We start from the raw sequence: 19,375 nt of genomic DNA on the forward strand, positions 1-19,375 counted from the left end.
TTTCGATCTATTCTCAAATCTGAACAAAAGTAGATTGATTCAATTTTTCTTTTAATAAAAAATGACTGGGGTGTATCTCCGCCACTTTCTTAGTTTGCAGACTCTGACTTTGTAAGCACAACAATAGCACTCTGCTCAAGTTAAACTAAGAATGGGGTCTATTTCACAGTTTATTAGTTGTGGGGGGTACTTTGCAACACAGATTCACTCAGAAACATGGAAAATTAGAATTGAAAAGTCAACAATTACTACTTATGTACATAACTATTTGTATCACCCGAAGCCAGGTGAGATGCCAGAAGACTGGAGGTTGGCTAAAGTGGTACTATTATTTAATGGTAAGGAAAAGGTGGTAAGGAAAAGCCAGGGAATTACAGACTGGTAAACCTGACAACAGTGGTGGGCAAGTTTTTGGAGAAAATCCTGAGGGACAGGATTCACATGTATTTGGAAAGGCAAGGATTGATTAGGGATAGTCAACATGGCTTTGCGCTTGGGAAATAGTGTCTCATTAACTTGATTGAGTTTTTTGAAGAAGTAACAAAGAGGATTGATGAGGGAAGACTGGTGCTTGTGATCTAAATGGACCTGAGTAAGGCTTTCGACAAGATTCCACATGGTAGACTGTTAGCAAGGTTAAATCACATGGAATACAGGGATAACTAGTCATTTGGACACAGAACTGGCTTGAAGGTAGAAGACAGAGCGCGGTGCTGGGGGATTGCTTTTCAGACTGGAGGCCTGAGACCAGTGGTGTGCCACAGGAATTGTTGCTAGGTCCACTGTTTTTTGTCCTTTATATAAATGATTTGGATGTCAACATAGGAGGTACGGTTATTAAGTTTGCAGATGAGACCAAAATTGGAGGTGCAGTGGACAGCAAAGAACATTACCCCGGATTACAATGGGATCTTGATCAGATGGGCCAATGGGCTGAGGAGTGGCAGAGGGAGTTTAATTTAGATAAATGTGAGGTGCTGTATTTTGGAAAGGCAAATCAGGGAAGGACTTGTACATTTAGTGGTAAGGTCTTGGGCAGTGTTGCTGAATGAAGAGTCCTTGGAGTGCACGTTCATAGTTTCTTGAAAGTGGAGTTTCAGTTCGTCAGAATAGTGAAGACGGCATTTGGTATGCTTATCTTTATTGGCCAGTGCATTGAGTATAGGAGCTGCGAGGTCATTGTTGTGGCAGTACAGAACATTGGTTAGACAACTTTTAGAATACTGCATTCAATTCAGTCTCCCTGCTACAGAAAGGATGTGAACTTGAAAGCATTCAGAAAAGAATGACAAGGATGTTGCCAGGGTTGGAGGGTTTGAGCTACAGGGGGAGGCTGAAAAGGCAGGGGCTATTTTCCCTGGAGTGTCAGAGGCTGAGGGGTGACTTTATTGAGGTTTATAAAATCATGATGACATGGATAGGTTGAATAGCCAAGATCTTTTCCCCGGGTTGGGGGAATCCAAAACCAAAGAGCACAGGTTTAAGGTGAGAGGGGAAAGATTTAAAAGGGACCTCAGTGGCAACGTTTTCATGCAGAGGGTAGTACGTGTATGGAATGTGCTGCCAGAGGAAGTGGAGGAGGGTGGTATAATTACAGCATTGAAAAGGCATCTGGATACCTATGTGAATAGGAAGTGTTTAGTAGGTTATGGGACGAATGCTGGAAAACGGGACTAGATTAATTTAGGATATCTGATTGGCATGGATCAGTCAGACCGAAGGGTCTGTTTCTATGCTGTACAGCTCTATGACTCTATAGCTGAGGAATAACAGTTTATCAATATCCTTCCTTTTAAGATGGAGTCCTAAGGATCAAAACAGGAATTAGCAGTCTGGAATTCCTTTGTGGGGATACTTGGCCATAGTTGGGCAAATATAGGCTGGTTCTTCTCTTAAAAACAAATTTGAAAGTCTTCTGAGGAAGTTTTGCTTAAATATAACTTCTGCTTTGATTAAAGAAAATTTTACTTAGAGAGATCATAACTAAGTAATTGGCTGCTTTGTCCAGACCAGAGGCCTTTGTCACTCATAGTTGGGATGTTAATATTGTCAGTCGATGCTGCATGAAACAATGCGGAGCCTTTAACTGACTATAATTTCTAAATGCAGTTTAAAAAATCAGTACTGTGGGAGTACTTTACCACTTTACCAAGCCATTAAGATAAAGGTTTGTACTACAAATAGCCATTGCAGATGGTCTACAGGTTAAGTGGAAAGTCTTGTCAAATGGCTATAGCTTGCAATTCTATTGTGTAGGGGTTTTACTTGCAGACAAGCATCTATAGGAAATTATAACACCATAATTACTATCTCAGACCGATCAGGAAGTACATGGTGGTGATTGTCTGATATTGATTTAAGAAGTTTCTGGAAGGTTCTAGCTATGTTCTGAGATAATCAGGTATCATATTATCACCATTGGGAAATTTGGATTTTTGAAATAGTGGCAGTTAGATTTGATTTCAGGTTTAAGAAGAAAACATTTTTCTCATAAAAACAAGGTCAGAAAGTAATTTGTAACAGTGACCTAAATATATCGGTAGTGTTAACTGATGAAATGCTTCCATTAGGAGAAAGTGAGGACTGTAGATACTGGAAATCAGAGTCAAGAGTATGGTACTGGAAGAGCAGAGCAGGTCAGGCAGCATCCGAGGAACAATAGAATCGATGTTTCAGGCATAAGCACTTCATCAGGAATGTTTACATTGTTGAGTTTACAACAAATAGAAAAAATAGATCAGAAGCCATTAATTAGTTTGACTTCAGTTCAAAGGGATCAGGACTTCATTTAAAGAGAACAGCCATTCTGTTGAAGGGTTTTAGTTTATAAAGTCACCATTTTGTAAGATCTTATATACAGTTTTTACATTGTCCGAACTGTTGAGAGGTTTGGGCCACTAGAACTGAAAGGTAAGTGACAACACTCCCTCTCTAGTTCAAGAAGAACTGCTAAGTGCCAGATAAGAAATTGGTGTTTCTCTAGGATTGAGTACCTGTAATGGACATTGCTGGGAAATAGGTTGAAACTTTGTTTTGTGGATTATGTTAAAATCATTCTAAACTATCAAGACATGGAGGTTTTTGATTTTTGTGTAATAAACTGATGTTCTTGTATCAAACAATGTTGGCAACCTCATGTGAATATGCTCGCCATGGTAACCAAATTCAAAAGCTGATCTATCAAGACACTTTCACCCGAAGGTTTGCTTTTAGTCCTGTGTCAGCTGGATCATAGCACCAGTCACAATTAAGGCAAGCATTTTTGTTGGGCTGTTTAAATATATTTTTTAAATGGTCACTAAATAGTAAATACATTTACTCAATTGTGTACATAATCATATTGCAGAAAAAGTACAAAATAGTGAATAGGAAAAAAACACTTTGCTCATCATGCCCACTCATTCCAGAGATCAAGCATCATTTAACCCATTATGGATTACCCGAATTCTGAAGGAAAAATCTTCTTTACTGATTTCCAAAGAGTACCAAGCTAAAAACTTTATACAGCATTCATCATATTCACTTATCCTCACTATCCAATATCCTCTTCAGAGGATACTTTCTGTCCAAGGAGTATTAGAATCATTGTGCCAAGAAATGGGAGATGCTACCATATTTATCCCAATTATCTCACTTCCATTCTGATTAAATTTGCCATTTAAATGCAAGTGGTTGCTGAATTCTGATTGCATCCAAATTCATAATTGCATGGTCTTCCCATGTCTTCTCTATTCAACCAAGGTAATCCAGATGTGTAAATAGGGTCAGTATTGCATGAGAAAGCGAAAGAATTCTGTTAGAAATAGCGTAGCAATAGTATCCAAAATGTTTTCTTGAAATCTGAAATTAAAAAGGAAGAAAATACTGGAAATAAGCAGCAGCCAATGTTTGTAGAGAGGGGTGTTGGTTTAATAGACAAAATTTAATGCTGTCCCCAAAGCAAGCTTGGAAGCACGGCATTTAAGTCAGGTTAGGGGTTGCAGGTTGGAGACTCTGAGGCACCTACAGCTGCTCTGCCATTCAATAGGATCATAATCGATCCAATACTACTCATGTCTGCTTTCCTGCATTTTCCCCACAACCCTCGATTCCCCTAATAAGAACCTATATTAGCCTTAAAATGTACACAAGAACTCTGATCCACAGCTCTCTGTGGTAATAAATTCCTCCTCATCTGAGTCTTAAATTGGTATCCCTTTATGGAGATTATGCCTCTGGTCCCAGACTTTCTCATGAGGGGAAACATTCTCTCAGCATTTATCCTGTCAAGCCCCTTAAGAATCCTCCTATGTGTTTCAATGAAGTCAAATCTCATTCTTCTAAACATCAGTGTGTAGAATCTCAACCCATATAGCCTTTGCTGATACAACAATCCCACTGTGTTTCAGAACACCCTAGTTTAGATTAGATTCCCTACAGTGTGGAACCAGGCCCTCTGGCTCAACAAATCCATACTGACCCTCTGAAGAGTAACCCACTCATTTCCCTCTGACTAATGCAGCTAACACTATTGGCAATTTAGCATGGCCAATTCACCTGACCGACACATCTTTGGACTGTGGGAGGAAACCTGAGCACCCGGGGGAAACCCACGCAGACACGGGCAGAATGTGCAAACTCCATACTGACAGTTGCCCAAGGCTCGAGTCGAACCTTGGTCCCTGGCGCTGTGAGGCAGCAGTGCTAACCACTGAGCCACCGTGCCTTCTTTGAACTGTATCTAATGAAATAACATATTTCTTTAAATAAGGAGACCAAAACTACGCTCAATATTCTAGATGTGGTCTCACCAGCACCTTGTATAGTTCAGTAAGACTTTCCTACTCTTATACTCCAACCCCATTAGCCATCCTGATCACCTGCTGTTTTCTATGTCTCCTGTCACCTGAAGTCCCTTTGTGTTGCAGCTTTCTGCAGGTTTTCTCTGATTAAATAATCTCATTCTTCTGCTTTGCCTTGCAAAATGAACAACTTCACACTTTCACACATTTACTCCATTCGCCAACTTTTTGTCACTTACTTAAACTATCAATATCTCTGTAAATTTCAATTTGGAGATGCTGGTGTTGGACTGGGGTGTACAAAGTTAAAAAATCACACAACATGCAAATTTCATCCCTCATATAGCCTGCTTTTTTTCACCTATCTTGGTCATCTCCTAATTTGGCTACAATACATTCACTTCTTTCCCTCAAGTCAATAATACATATTGTAAGCAGTGGTGTTATGGACCAGAACAAACCCCCTCAAAATATATCTCCAAGGAGATAGTCGAAACCCTAACTTTTATCATATTTAAAAAGATAAGTGTAAGGTGTGGTGTTCCAGATGTGATTTGATTGGTCCACTATTAGATTCTAAGCAAACTATACGTTATTCTTAAAACACAGTTAAAATACAAACAAAAATGAAGAATTGATATAGCTTTAACTCTGTTGAAATACTTAATAAGATAATATATTAACTGTTCTTCATCTGTTCACCATCATACTAATCATTAGCTGTTCCAATATAGCAGCACCCCCATAAACACACCCAGACACAAATTCACTTCACATGCTATTTCCCTTCTAGTCCAGGAGAAAGGAACGCTGAAAAGCATCAAATCAGCGGAGAGGGAACTCAAGCTTTTTGATAGCAGCAAGAAAGCTGTACCTATCATCTGCAACAGCCAGCTCCAGACCTCAAATGAAAACAACCAAAATGCTGGGTAATTTAAAAGAAAAACACGAAGGGAGGTCAAAGCTATTTACCCCCACCCCCTGCTTCTGAAGTATTCTGGCACCACTGTGGCAACATCTCATGCAAGAGAAACAACAAGAACAAATCTCTCAAAAGACACAGGACCATCACATGGTCCTAGCACCAAATCCCGTGGAACCAGCCTCAAAAGAACCCCTTATCCTCACTTACTGTTTTCTGCCCATTAGCCAATTCTCTATCCATGTCGAAATACTACCTGCAACATCATGAATCACATGATAATACAAACTTAGATCTTTGATCCATGCAGTGTGTCTTGACTGAATTCATTGCAATGGGAATCACTTTAAGACAAGGATCATGCAGTGAACAATGCAGGAGGACATACTCGGAGCAGTACCAAACACACTTAAAAATGGGGTATCAACTTGGTGATGCTACAACATTGGACTACTTGTATGCCAAGTAGTGGAAGCAGCATGCTATAGACAGGACTAAACAATCCCTCAAGCGAACTAAATTTGTAGTCCAGCCATCCCTATCCAGTCAAAATTAGGAGGGTCTGGCTTCCAAATATCCACATCCTCAGATAGGAGGTAGCCTCTCACATCAGTGCAAAAGATAAGCATGATGCATTTGCATTGATCTACAGCTAGAAATGCCAAGCAGATGAGGCTTCCAGAATTACAGATGCCAGCAACAACCAATTTGATTCACTTCTTGTTATATTAAGAAATTGCTGAAGATGGTGGATACTGAAAAGGCTTGACAACTTTGCTGCAATAGCATTTAAGACTTGTTTTCCAGAACTAGCCATGTCTCTAGCCAAGCTATTCCATTACAGCTGCCACGTGGCATCTATCTGACAGTGTGGAAAATTTGTCCTGTGCTCAAACAGCAGGACAAATCCAATGCACACTATTATAGCCCTCTCAATTTAAGCTTGATTATCAATAAAAGGTGATTGATGGGATTATCAGTAGTGCTATCAAGCAGCACTAGCAAAGAATAACCTGTTTATTGTTGCTCAATTTGGGCTGTGCCATGGGCTACTCAGCTCCTGACCTCAAATGTAGCCTTGCCCCAAAGATGGGCACAAGAGCTGGATCCTATGGGTGACATCAAGGGAGCATTTAAATGTGACACCAATGAGGCCAAGCAAAACAGGAGTCAACTGGAATAAGTGGGGAAGCTCTCTGCAGATAGGAGTCATACTTTGACCAAGGAAAAATGGTTGTGATGGTCTGAGTCCAATTACCTAAGCCCAAGGACATCACTACAGGAGTTCCTCAGGATAGTGTTCTAGCCCCAGCCATCCTAAGTTGCTTCAAGGACCTTCTTTCCATAAAATTAGAAGTAGGGATATTCACTCATGATTGCACAATGTTCAGCATCACTCATAATAGATACTGAAGCAGTCCATGTGCATTTGTGGGACAATATTTTGGCTTGGGTTGACACGTGGTAACTAACATTTGTGCGTTACACAATAACCATATCCAGTGACAGAGAATCTAAACATCACCTATTGACATGCAATTACGATACCATTGCAATCTTTCTACGTCTTAGGGATTACCGTTAATTAGAAACAAAAATGAATCACTTATACAATTACTATATCTACAATAGTAGGTCAAAGGCTCTGCAGCGAACCACTCAACTTCTGTTTACCCAACGCTTGCCCAGCACTTGGGATCAATAGGGTGACTAGGGCACAGAATGTATTCTGGGTATGTGATTTCAACATCTATTACCAAGACTGGCTCAGCAGTATTACTGACCAAACTGGTTGAGTCCTAAAGGACATGGCTGCTCAATTGAGACTGCAGTAGGCGGTTAAGAGAATTGTGAAGAGGGAAAAGTCATAGTTAACCAAATCCTCTTCTATCTGCCTACTGCAGATGCATATACCTGTCATACTATCATAAAAGGTGGTCACTGCATGGTGTTCGAGAAGATGAAGTCCCTTCTTCATATTTAAAGTGGCTTCTATCATGCCATGTATTCCAATCACTCTGCTAAATGGGTTAGGCTTCGATCAAAGCTAGCAACTCAAGACTGGGCATCCATGGGCCATCAACAACAACATTACTGTACTCTAATACAGTCTGTATCTTCATGGCATAGCTCCCGCATTACCTTTACTATCAAACTGAGATATCAACTCTGGTTCAAAGAAGAATGCTGGAAGGCATACCAGGAGCAGCACCAGACACACTTAGAAACAAAGTATCAACTAGTTGAACCTACAAAACAGAATGAGCGTATGCCAACAACGTTAAAAGCAAGCGATAGATATAGAGATGAGTGATTCCACAAACAACAGATCAGATCTAACCTCTGCAGTCTTGCCAAATCCAGGTATGAATGTTGGTGGATAATTCAACGACTCACTGGAGGAGGCAGCTCCACAAATATCCCCATTCTCAATGATGGGGTAGCCCAGCACATCAGTATAAAATATAAGGCTGATGCATTTGCAACAATCTTCAGCCAGAAGAGCGAAATGGACGATCCACCAGAGCACCTTTTGGGGATCCCCAGCATTACAGACATCAGTCTTCAGCCAATTCAATTCACTCCACGTGACATCAATAAATAGCTGAAAATATGGATTACTGCAAAGCTATTGCCCTGATGTATTATGGCAACAGCCCTGCAGGTTTGCACTCTAGAACTTGCCGCATGCATGGCCAAGCTGTTTCAGTACATTTCCAACATTGGCATCTACTCAATGTGGGAAAGTACCAGTTATGTCCCGTACAGAAAAACCAGGTCAAACCTAACCTCGCCAATTATTACCCCTTCAGTTATTCTTGGTCATCAGTAAAATGATGGTCAACAGTGCTATCAAATAGCACTTGCCTCGCAATAACCTGCCCACAGATATTCAGTTTGTCATTCCGTACCAGACCTCATTACAGCCTTGGTATAAAAATAAACAATAAAGCAGAATTCAAGAGGAGAGGTGAGAGCAACTAGTCTTGACATCAAGACTGTATTTGACCAAGTGTGGCACCAAGAAGCCCTTGCAAAAATATAATCAACGGGATTTGGGAGAAAATTCTTTTTAGGTTGGACTCCTCTCTGGCACAAAGGAAGAAGATTGTGGTTGTCGTAGGCCAAACATCTCAGCTCCATGGGGATCTCTGCAAAGGTTCCTCAGAGTACTGTTCTCGGCCCAACCAATTTAGCTACTTCATTAATTACCTTTTTAACCCTTGTAAGGTCAGAAGTATAAATGTTTGCTGATGATTGCACAATGTTCGGACCATTCGCAAATTGTCAGATACTGAAGCAGTCTATGAGCAAATACAGAAAGTGTCAAGTCACATGCATGTAACACAAGTACCAGGCAATGGCCTTCAACATTCAATGGCATTACCATCACTGAATCTCCCACTATCAACATCCTGTGGGTTACCATTGTCCGGAAACTGGACGGGGTTAGCCATACAACCACATTAGTTACAAGAATACATCAGATGGTTGGAATCCTGCAGTGAGTAACTCACCTCCTGACTCCACAAAGCCTGCCCATCATCCATATGGCTTAGGTCAGGGATGTGATGGAACACTTCCCACTTGCCTGGATGGGTGCAGCTCCAAAAACACTGTAGAAGCTTGACATGATCCAATACGAAGGAGTCACTCTGTTTGGCACCTTATGCACAATCACTGATTTCTTCCAGTACCAACACTTAGTGGCTACAATTGTACATGATGCGCTGAAGAAATTCAATAATGTATCTGTGAACAGACAGCACGTTCCAAATCAACAGACATTGCCTGGAAGGACAGGAGCAGCAAATACATGGGAACACCACCATTTGCAACTTTCCTCCAAGTCATTCAGCATCCTGACTTGGAAATATATTGCCATTCCTTTACTGCAAATAGAAGGCAGCGGTTTTAAGAAGGCAGTTCACCACCATCTTCTCAAGTACAACAAAGGATGGGTAATAAATGCAGGCATAGCCAGTACACCCACATCCCATGGCTCAATTAAAAGAAATCCTCCAAATATACAAACAGGATTGTCCACTTTTGCATTAAAAACTGGAAAAGGTTATTAAAAATTGACTTAACAGATAATGGAAAGTGAGACACTTTGTTTGCTGGGATCCAGATCTAGGTTACTGCAGAAAAATAACTTGTCCTTTATTGATTGTCTTTTTACAAAAGTAATTCACAGGATTGGGTGTTGCAGACTAGGCATACGTTCATTCTCAGGCAACAGTTAAGAGTCAAACTGTAGTGGATCTGGAGCCACATGTAGGCTTCAATAGCTAAGGCAGATTTCCTTATCTGAACAACATTAGGTTTTTATGACAATGATTATACAGTCATTACTAGGCTGGCTCTCTATTCTAGATATCATCAAATTCAAATTTCACCATTTGCCATGATGGGATTCAAAACCCTATCTACACAACATTGGCCTGGGGTTTTCTGTATTCCTAGTCCATTGACATTACCATTACAAAGTTAAAAATCACATAACACCAGGTTATAGTCCAACCGGTTTATTTGGAAGCATTAGCTTTCAGAGCGCTGCTCCTTCATCAGGTGGTTGTGGAGTATAAGATCGTAAGGCGCAGAATGTATAGCAAAAGTTTACAGTGATGTAACTGAAATTATATATTGAAAAAGACCTGGATTGTTTAAACCTCATTTTTTAGAATGAACGTGTTGGTTTCAGTTCTTTCATATGTAAATAGCAGAACATTTAAAAGTTACATTGTCAAGTGAACTTTAACAATTGGTGTCATGTCGGTCCAGATAATGCATTTAAGGTGTGAGCTGCCCTGTGTGAGACTGTCTGTGCCACAATGGTCAGACTGATTCTAATCTAAAAAAAAATTACAGAATCTTACACAGATTCATGCAGTTTTTGAGCAAAGTAAAATGTAATTCTGCAAGTACAAATTCATCCCACAAACTTATATGTGTGTGTGTGTGTGCGCGCGTGCGTGTGTGCACGCGTGTGTGGGGGGGGGGGCGGGAAGAAGAGTGTCTGTGGGAGAGTGTGTATGTATGTGAGTGCAAGTGTAAAGGGGTACAAGTCTGTGAGAGAGTGCATGTGAGAGTGTGGGAGTGTTTGTGTGGAGTATATGAGCAATGGGCTGCATGAGTGTCTGGGTCTGTAGGAGTGTGCGTGTGCAAGAGTGTCTGTGTCTGTGTCTGTCTGTGTGGATATAGTGTAATGGGGTTACCTGTAGTGTCACATGAACCCAAGGTCCCGGTTGAGACCATCCCCATGGATATCGAATGTGGCTATCAGCCTCTGCTCGACCACTATGCATTGTTGCCTGTCTGTCCCAAAGTCTGCCTTGGAGGACGGTCACCCGTAGGTCCGAGGTTGAATGTCCCGGACCTCTGAAGTGTTCTCTGACTGAGAGGGAACACTCCTGTCTGTTGGCTGTCGTGCGGTGTCCATTCATCTGTTGCCATAGTCTCTGCTTGGTCTTGCCAATGTACCACACCTCAGGGCATCCTTGCTTGCAGCGTATGAGATAGACAATGTTGGCTGAGTAGCATGAGTAACTGCCTCGTATATGGTGGGAGGTGCCCCCACAGGTAATGGTGGTATCTGTGTCAATACACTGACACGTCTTGCAGCGTTCACTGTGATAAGGCTGTGTGGTGTTGTCGTGAAAGCTGGGGAGTTTGCTATGAACAACGATCTGTTTGAGGTTTGGTGCTTGTTTAAAAAGGTGAGAAATGGAGGTGTGTGGAAGGTCTTGGCAAGATGGTCATTGATAACGTGTTGCAGGCTGCGAAGAACATGGTGTAGTTTTTCAGCACCTGGGAAGAACTGGACAACAAAGGGTACCCTGTCAGTTGCAACTCGTGTCTGTCTCCTGAGGAGGTCATTATGGTTCCTCGCTGTGGCATGTCAGAACTGGTGGTCGATGAGTAGAGCATTTTACCCTGTTCTTATGAGGGCATCCTTGAGTACTCCCGGGTGCCAGTCACGTTCCTCCTCATCTAAACAGATCCTGTGTATGCATAGAGTTTGTCCATAGGGGATGGCTGTTTTCATATGTTTCGGTGGAAGTTGGAGAAGTGTAGCATCGTGAGGTTATCCGTGGGTTTTCAGTAGAGTGAGGTACTGAGGTGCCCATCCTTGATGGAGATGCATGTGTCCAAGAATGAGACAGATAGTAGAGAGTAGACCATGGGGAGTTGATGATAGTGGGGTGAAACTCATTGATATCACTGTGTAGTTGTTTCAGTGACTCCTTGCCATGGGCCCACAGGAAGAAAATGTCATCAATATACCTGGTGAATAATGTTGGTTGGATGTCCTGTGTAGAGAAGAAGTCTTGTTCAAACCTGTGCATGAAAATATTGGCACATTGGGGTGCAAATTTGGTCCCCATGCTGCTCCATGTGTCTAGATGAAGAACTGGTTGTCAACGGTGAAAATGTTGTGGTCTAGGATAAAGCGGATGAGTTGTAGGATGGTGCTCTGAAATTGGCAGTTGCTGGTGTTGAGTACTGAGGCAGTTGCTGAGAAAGTTTATAGCCTTAAATGTTGTCCTTAAACATTAAAACTAAAAGGTAATTTTAAATTATAGAACACATTTGCTGCACTCTCGGGGAAAAAAGAATGGCAAGGAAGGATAAGATAATTTAGAACATTTGCCTTAACATCAGTGAATTTGTACAAACAAGACACCAAGTGATAACATTCATGGCTGTTCCTTTCTGAAATTAATAAACAATGCTCAATTCTGACCTCGGAACGAAATTCGGTATCAATGAACTTCTCTCCTGAATTATCGTACTTGGTTATTATCTGTCTAGTACAGAACACACACTGCTTTTGTTAACTTTTGTGTTTGTGACAGTTATGCCTTTGTAAACCTGTGTATAAAAACGGTCTGCTTTTGATAGTACGATAGAGTAGCTAGCCAGAGCTCTTGAAAGAATAGCGATTTCTACTCTCTTGGATTAATAGAATCCAGTTAGCCTGGCTTATAGGTATCAGTGTTATGTTGTAACAATGATATTATTAATAAAGGGGATAATTAAAATTAAACTAAACTGTAAGAGTTTTATTTTATTCCAGACTTCCAAAGAGTACGATCTCCGGGACGAACCATGAGAGAGGTTTACAGATCTGTAGTCTGCAAGGGCTTCCCTGAGCCATCTCGAATCTGTACTTTAACAATGCTGGTGTAGAGTGCTGAAATGTCCATTATGACGAGGAATGTTCCCAGTTCGACTGGTCCGTGGGTACTGAGTTTCTGTGAGAAATCTGTAGTGTTGTGACAGAAGCTGGGGGTCCTCTGTACAATGGGTTTCAAGATGCCTTTGACATAACCAGAGAGGTTCTCACACAGTTCTCACCATTGCTTGATACGATGGGACATCTGGTCTATTGGCTTTGTGTATCTTTGGAAGGCAGTTGATGGCATTTTTTAGATTAGAATCAGTCTGACCATTGTGGCAGACAGACAGTCTCACACAGGGCAGCTCACACCTTAAATGCATTATTTGGGCCGAGGGTGATAGATAGAAGCTACAGGGACATAGTTACGCCAGAGAACAGAGGTAGCTGGGTAACAGTTAGAGGTGGGAAGGGTAGGAAGCAGGCAGTGCAGGGATCCCCTGTGGTCATTCCCCTCAACAATAAGTATACCGCTTTGGATACTGTTGTGGGGGGGGGGGGGGGAAACGGCCTAGCAGGGGTAAGCTGCAGTGACCGGGTCTCTGGCACGAGGTCCGGCTCTGAGGCCCAGAAGGGAAAGGGGAGAGGTGGAGAGCGCTAGTTATAGGAGACTCTATAGTTAGAGGGACAGACAGGCAGTTCTGTGGACATGGGCGAGACTCTCGGATGGTTTGTTGCCTCCCGGGTGCCAGGGTCCGAGACGTCTCGGACCGTGTCTTCAGAATCCTTAAGGGGGAGGGTGTGTAGCCAGAAGTTGTGGTGCACATTGGCACCAACGACATAGGTAGGAAGAGGGGTGGGGAGATCATTCAGGAGCTCAGGGAATTAGGTTGGAAGCTAAAAGCTAGGACGGACAGAGTCGTCATCTCTGGGTTGTTGCCAGTGCCACGTGACAGTGAGGCAAGGAATAGGGAGAGAGTGCAGTTGAACACGTGGCTGCAAGGATGGTGTAGGAGGGAGGGCTTTAGGTATTTGGACAATTGGACTGCATTCTGGGGAAGGTGGGACCTGTACAAGCAGGACGGGTTGCACCTGAACCAGAAGGGCACCAATATCCTGGGAGGTAGGTTTGCTAGCACTCTTTGGGAGGGGGTTTAAACTAATTTGGCAAGGGGATGGGATCCAGACTTGTAGTCCAGCAAGTAGGTTAACTGTTTTTCAGGATGTCCAAGAATGTAGGGAGGCTGTGGAGAAGGTAGCACTGACAGGGAATACTTGCGGACACAGAGATGGGCTCAAGTGTGTATACTTCAATGCAAGGAGTATCTGAAATAAGGTGGGTGAACTTAAGGCGTGGATCGGTACTTGGGACTATGATGTTGTGGCCATCACAGAAACATGGATAGAAGAGGGACAGGAATGGTTGTTGGAGGTTCCTGGTTACAGATGTTTCAGTAAGATTAGAGGGGGTGGTAAAAAAGGAGGAGGGGGGGGGGGGGTGGCGTTGCTAATTAGAAACGGTATAACGGCTGCTGAAAGGCAGTTCGGGGGGATCTACCTTTGGAGGTAGTATGGGCTGAAGTCAGAAATAGGAAAGGTGCAGTCACCTTGTTGGGTGTTTACTATAGGCCCCCCAATAGCAGCAGAGATGTGGAGAAACAGATTGGGAAACAGATTTTGGAAAGGTGCAGAAGCCACAGAGTAGTAGTCATGGGTGATTTCAACTTCCCAAATATTGATTGGAAGCTCTTTAGATCAAGTAGATTGGACAGGGTGGTGTTTGTGCAGTGTGTCCAGGAAGCTTTTCTAACGCAGTATGTAGATTGTCTGACCAGAGGGGAGGCCATATTGGATTTGGTACTTGGTAACGAACCGGGACAAGTGATGGGCTTGTTAGTGGGTGAGCATTTTGGTGATGGTGACCACAATTCTGTGACTTTCACCTTGGTTATGGAGAGAGATAGGTGCGTGCAACAGGGCAGGTTTTACATTTGGGGGAAGGGTAAATACAATGCTGCAAGACAGGATCTGAGGAGCATAAATTGGGAGCACAGGCTGTCAGGGAAGGATGTCGTTGAAATGTGGAACTTTTTCAAGGATCAGATACGACGTGTCCTTGATATGTATGTACTGGTCAGGCAGGAAAGAAATGGTCGTGTGAGGGAACCTTGGTTGACGAGGGAGGTTGAATGTCTTGTAAGGAGGAGGAAGGAGGCTTACATAAGGTTGAGGAAACAAGGTTCAGACAGTGTGTTGGAGGGATACAGGATAGCCAGGAGGGAGCTGAAGAAAGGAATCAGGAGAGCTAAGAGAGGGCATGAAAAATCTTTGGCGGGTAGGATCAAGGATAACCCCAAGGCCTTTTATGCGTATGTGAGAAACATGAAAATGACAAGAATAAGGGTAGATCCGATCAAGGACAGTAGTGGGAGACTGTGTATTGAGTCGGAAGAGATAGGAGAGATCTTGAATGAGTACTTTTCTTCAGTATTTACAAATGGGAGGGACGGTATTGTTGAAGATGAGAGTATGAAACGGACTGGTAAGCTCGAGGAGATACTTGTTCGGAAGGAAGATGTGTTGGGCATTTTGAAAAACTTGAGGATAGACAAGTCCCCCGGGCCTGACGGGATATATCCTAGGATTATGTGGGAAGCAAGAGAGGAAATTGCAGAACCGTTGGCAATGATCTTTTCGTCTTCACTGTCAATGGGGGTGGTGCCAGGGGACTGGAGAGTGGCGAATGTTGTGCCCCTGTTCAAAAAAAGGGAATAGGGATAACCCCAGGAATTACAGGCCAGTTAGTCTTACTTCGGTGGTAGGCAAAGTAATGGAAAGGGTACTGAGGGATAGGATTTATGAGTATCTGGAAAGACACTGCTTGATTAGGGACTGCCAGCACAGATTTGTGAGGGGTAGGTCTTGCCTTACAAGTCTTATTGAATTCTTTGAGGAGGTGACCAAGCATGTGGATGAGGGTAGAGCAGTGGATGTAGTGTACATGGATTTTAGTAAGGCATTTGATAAGGTTCCCCATGGTAGGCTTATGCGGAAAGTCAGGAGGCATGGGGTAGTGGGAAGTTTGGCCAGTTGGATAGAGAACTGGCTAACCGGTCGAAGTCAGAGAGTGGTGGTAGATGGTAAATATTCAGCCTGGAGCCCAGTTACAAGTGGAATTCCGCAGGGATCAGTTCTGGGTCCTCTGCTGTTTGTAATTTTTATTAATGACTTGGAAGAGGGAGTCGAAGGTGGGTCAGTAAATTTGCAGACGATATGAAGATTGGTGGAGTTGTGGATAGTGAGGAGGGCTGTTGTCGGCTGCAAAGGGACTTAGATATGATGCAGAGCTGGGCTGAGGAGTGGCAGATGGAGTTCAACCCTGTCAAGTGTGAGGTTGTCCATTTTGGAAGGACAAATAAGAATGCGGAATACAGGGTTAACAGTAGGGTTCTTAGTAATGTGGAGGAGCACAGGGATCTTGGGGTCTATGTTCATAGATCTTTGAAAGTTGCCACTCAGGTGGATAGAGCTTGTAAGAAGGCCTATGGTGTATCAGCGTTCATTAGCAGAGGGATTGAATTCAAGAGTCGTGAGGTGATGTTGCAGCTGTATAGGACCTTGGTAAGGCCACATTTGGAGTACTGTGTGCAGTTCTGGTCGCCTCATTTTAGGAAAGATGTGGAAGCTTTGGAGAGGGCGCAGAGAAGATTTACCAGGATGTTGCCTGGAATGGAGAATAGGTCGTACGAGGATAGGTTGAGAGTGCTAGGCCTTTTCTCATTGGAACGGAGAAGGATGAGGGGTGACTTGATAGAGGTTTATAAGATGATCAGAGGAATAGATAGAGTAGACATTCAGAGACTTCCCCCCCCCCCCCCGAGTACAACAGAATGTTACAAGGGGACATAAATTTAAGGTGAAGGGTGGAAGGTGTAGGGGGGATGTCAGGGGTAGGTTCTTTACCCAGAGAGTGGTGGGGGCATGGAATGCGCTGCCTGTGGGAGTGGCAGAGTCAGAATCATTGGTGACCTTTAAGCGGCAATTGGATATGTACATGGATAGGTGCTTAAGCTAGGACAAATGGTCGGCACATCATCGTGGGCCGAAGGGCCTGTTCTGTGCTGTATTGTTCTATGTTTCATGTTCTATACTTTATGACTCCAATTGTTAAAGTGCACTTGACAATGTAACTTTTAAATGTTCTGCAATTTACATATGAAAGAACTGAAACCAACATGTTCATTCTAAAATATGAGATTTAACAAACAATCCAGGTCTTTTTCAACATATAATTTCAGTTACATCATCACACTGTAAACATTTGCTATAAACTCTGTGTTTTACAATCTTTTACTCCACAACCACCTGATGAAGGAGCAGTGCCCTGAAAGCTTGTGCTTCCAAATAAACCGGTTGGACTATAACCTGGTGTTATGTGATTTTTAGCTTTGTACACCTTAGTCCAACACAGGCATCTCCAAATCACGATTACCACTACAGCACTCAATTCCCTGAACGAAGGCAAACCCAAGGGTGGTATGGTGGCTCAGTGGTTAGCACTGCTGCCTCACAGCACCAGGGTTCCAGGTTTGATACCAGCCTCGGGCGACAGTCTGTGTGGAGTTTGCATATTCTCCCCGTGTCTGCGTGGGTTTCCTTCCACAGTCCAAAAATGTGCAGATTAGTTGAACTGGCCATGCTAAATTGCCCATAGTGTAGGTGCATAAGGGAGATGGATCTGGGTGGGTTACTCTTCGGAGGGTCAGTTGGGCTGAAGGACCTGCTTTCACACTGTAGGGAATCTAAGCTAATCTAATCTTTAGTTAGCAATGATAATGCACACTGTCCCAAAATGCCACATCTTCCATTGGTCACAACATCAATGGAAAGGATAAATAGACAAAGTCTTTTCTCTGGGGTGGAGGAGTCCAGAACTAGAGGGCATAGGTTTAGGGTGAGAGGGGAAAGATAGAAAAGAGACCTAAGGGTCAACTTTTTCACGTGTATGGAATGAGCTGCCAGAGGAAGTCATGGAGGCTGGTACGATTGTAACATTTAAAAGGCATCTGGATGGGTATATGAATAGGAAGAGTTGGAGGGATATGGGCCAGGTGTTGGCAGGTGGGACTAGATTGGGTTGTGATATCTGGTTGGCATGAACAAGTTGGACCAATGGTCTGTTTCTGGGCTGTACATCTCTATGACTCTATGACAATGTGATCCTGTGATAGAGAAAGTATGCAATTTAGAAAACTCGTCAAGAAAATCTTTAAACAGCCATTCTGAGAAGCAGTAGCTATTCTTCGAGCAGGGGTATCAATCCACTAACCAGATGGACAGAATCAGGGGATGCAAGGTTGTTGATTTCAGCCTCTCTCAAATACTCAACTGAATCTGAACAGGACATAAATCCACATCTGGAAGTTGATAAACCCCTCAAGGCCAATTAGGCCAACTTGTTGCAATCTTTTTGTCCTAATGAGAAAATTAAAATGTACAGGAAATGACCAGCTAGTCGTCCATCAAGCCTACTCCGTAAAATGTTACATGTTAAAAAATTTGATTCACAAAACTCTCATACCACCACCAACTCTAAATGAGGCAAGAAAAAGCTTTGGAGGAAAATGTCTGTATAACTCTGTAAAACAATACTAGGTGATCATATTTGAATTAAGAAACCACACTGGACAGTTTAACTGATATTCCAGCTAAGTTTATCTGCTCCAAAAGCTGCCTCAGTCAGGATTCGCTCCAAACTGTCTTTAAAGGCATGTAGCCAGTAAACATTTTTCTGTATGTACCTTATTCTGTAGGTTTATTTTATCCTCTCGGAAAACAATCTCATGACTTGTCACATAATTCCATTCTTTTGCAATTTAGATGCATAACCTCTGGCCTCTCCTATCTCTCCTCATTGAAATAACATGGCAATATTAAAAGCCTGTTTCCCTAATTATTTTAAATATCACTCCTTGTTGTTTTCATCCATCTTGGTAATTAAGGTTTTTCAGATTGGTACAATTATCGTATCTCTGCACTAAATCTTTTCCAATGCCTCGGAATCGTTCAGTGCAGTGACCAAAAATGGGCAAAATTTTCTAAGCAAAGCCTAACCACAGTCGAGTTGTTTGAAAATAGAATGCTTTGATAATACTCAATCATACTGCAAGTGAAATTCAATACCTTATGAGCTACTGATATCTCCACACAGCATTGACCCTAAACCTTAAAAGGATTGTGCGATAAACACCAAGGGCTTCCATGTTTCAAAAGATTTAAATTCCATACTTTCTAGGGTAGAAGTACAATTAACAGTGGTCCTCCTAAGTGCACAACTGTCTGGTCCTCTGGAGGATACAGCAGACAATACTCAAATCTTGGAATTGTTGTACTTCCCAATTGCGTAAGTTATGGAATTACTGAAATAAAGACAGAAATTGCTGGAGAAACTCAGGAGGTCTGACAGCATCTGTGAACAGAAAGCAGAGTTGATGATTTGAGTTGTTTCTCTTCATGGGAAGCATTAACTTGCACCTATTATTGCAGCCC

At 42.6% G+C, this 19,375-nt stretch overlaps 1 protein-coding gene across 2 annotated transcripts in view; it reads right to left on the reverse strand.

Moving 5' to 3' along the window:
* LOC122554345 (uncharacterized) overlaps positions 1-19,375 on the reverse strand; it is a 98,491-nt gene that overhangs the window by 77,304 nt on the left and 1,812 nt on the right. The gene's annotated exons all lie outside the window — the stretch shown is intronic.

Source organism: Chiloscyllium plagiosum, unplaced genomic scaffold (genome assembly GCF_037043375.1).
Source record: "Chiloscyllium plagiosum isolate Xiang-an unplaced genomic scaffold, Cpla_swu_hap1 HiC_scaffold_9, whole genome shotgun sequence".
Taxonomy (NCBI): Eukaryota; Metazoa; Chordata; class Chondrichthyes; order Orectolobiformes; family Hemiscylliidae; genus Chiloscyllium; species Chiloscyllium plagiosum.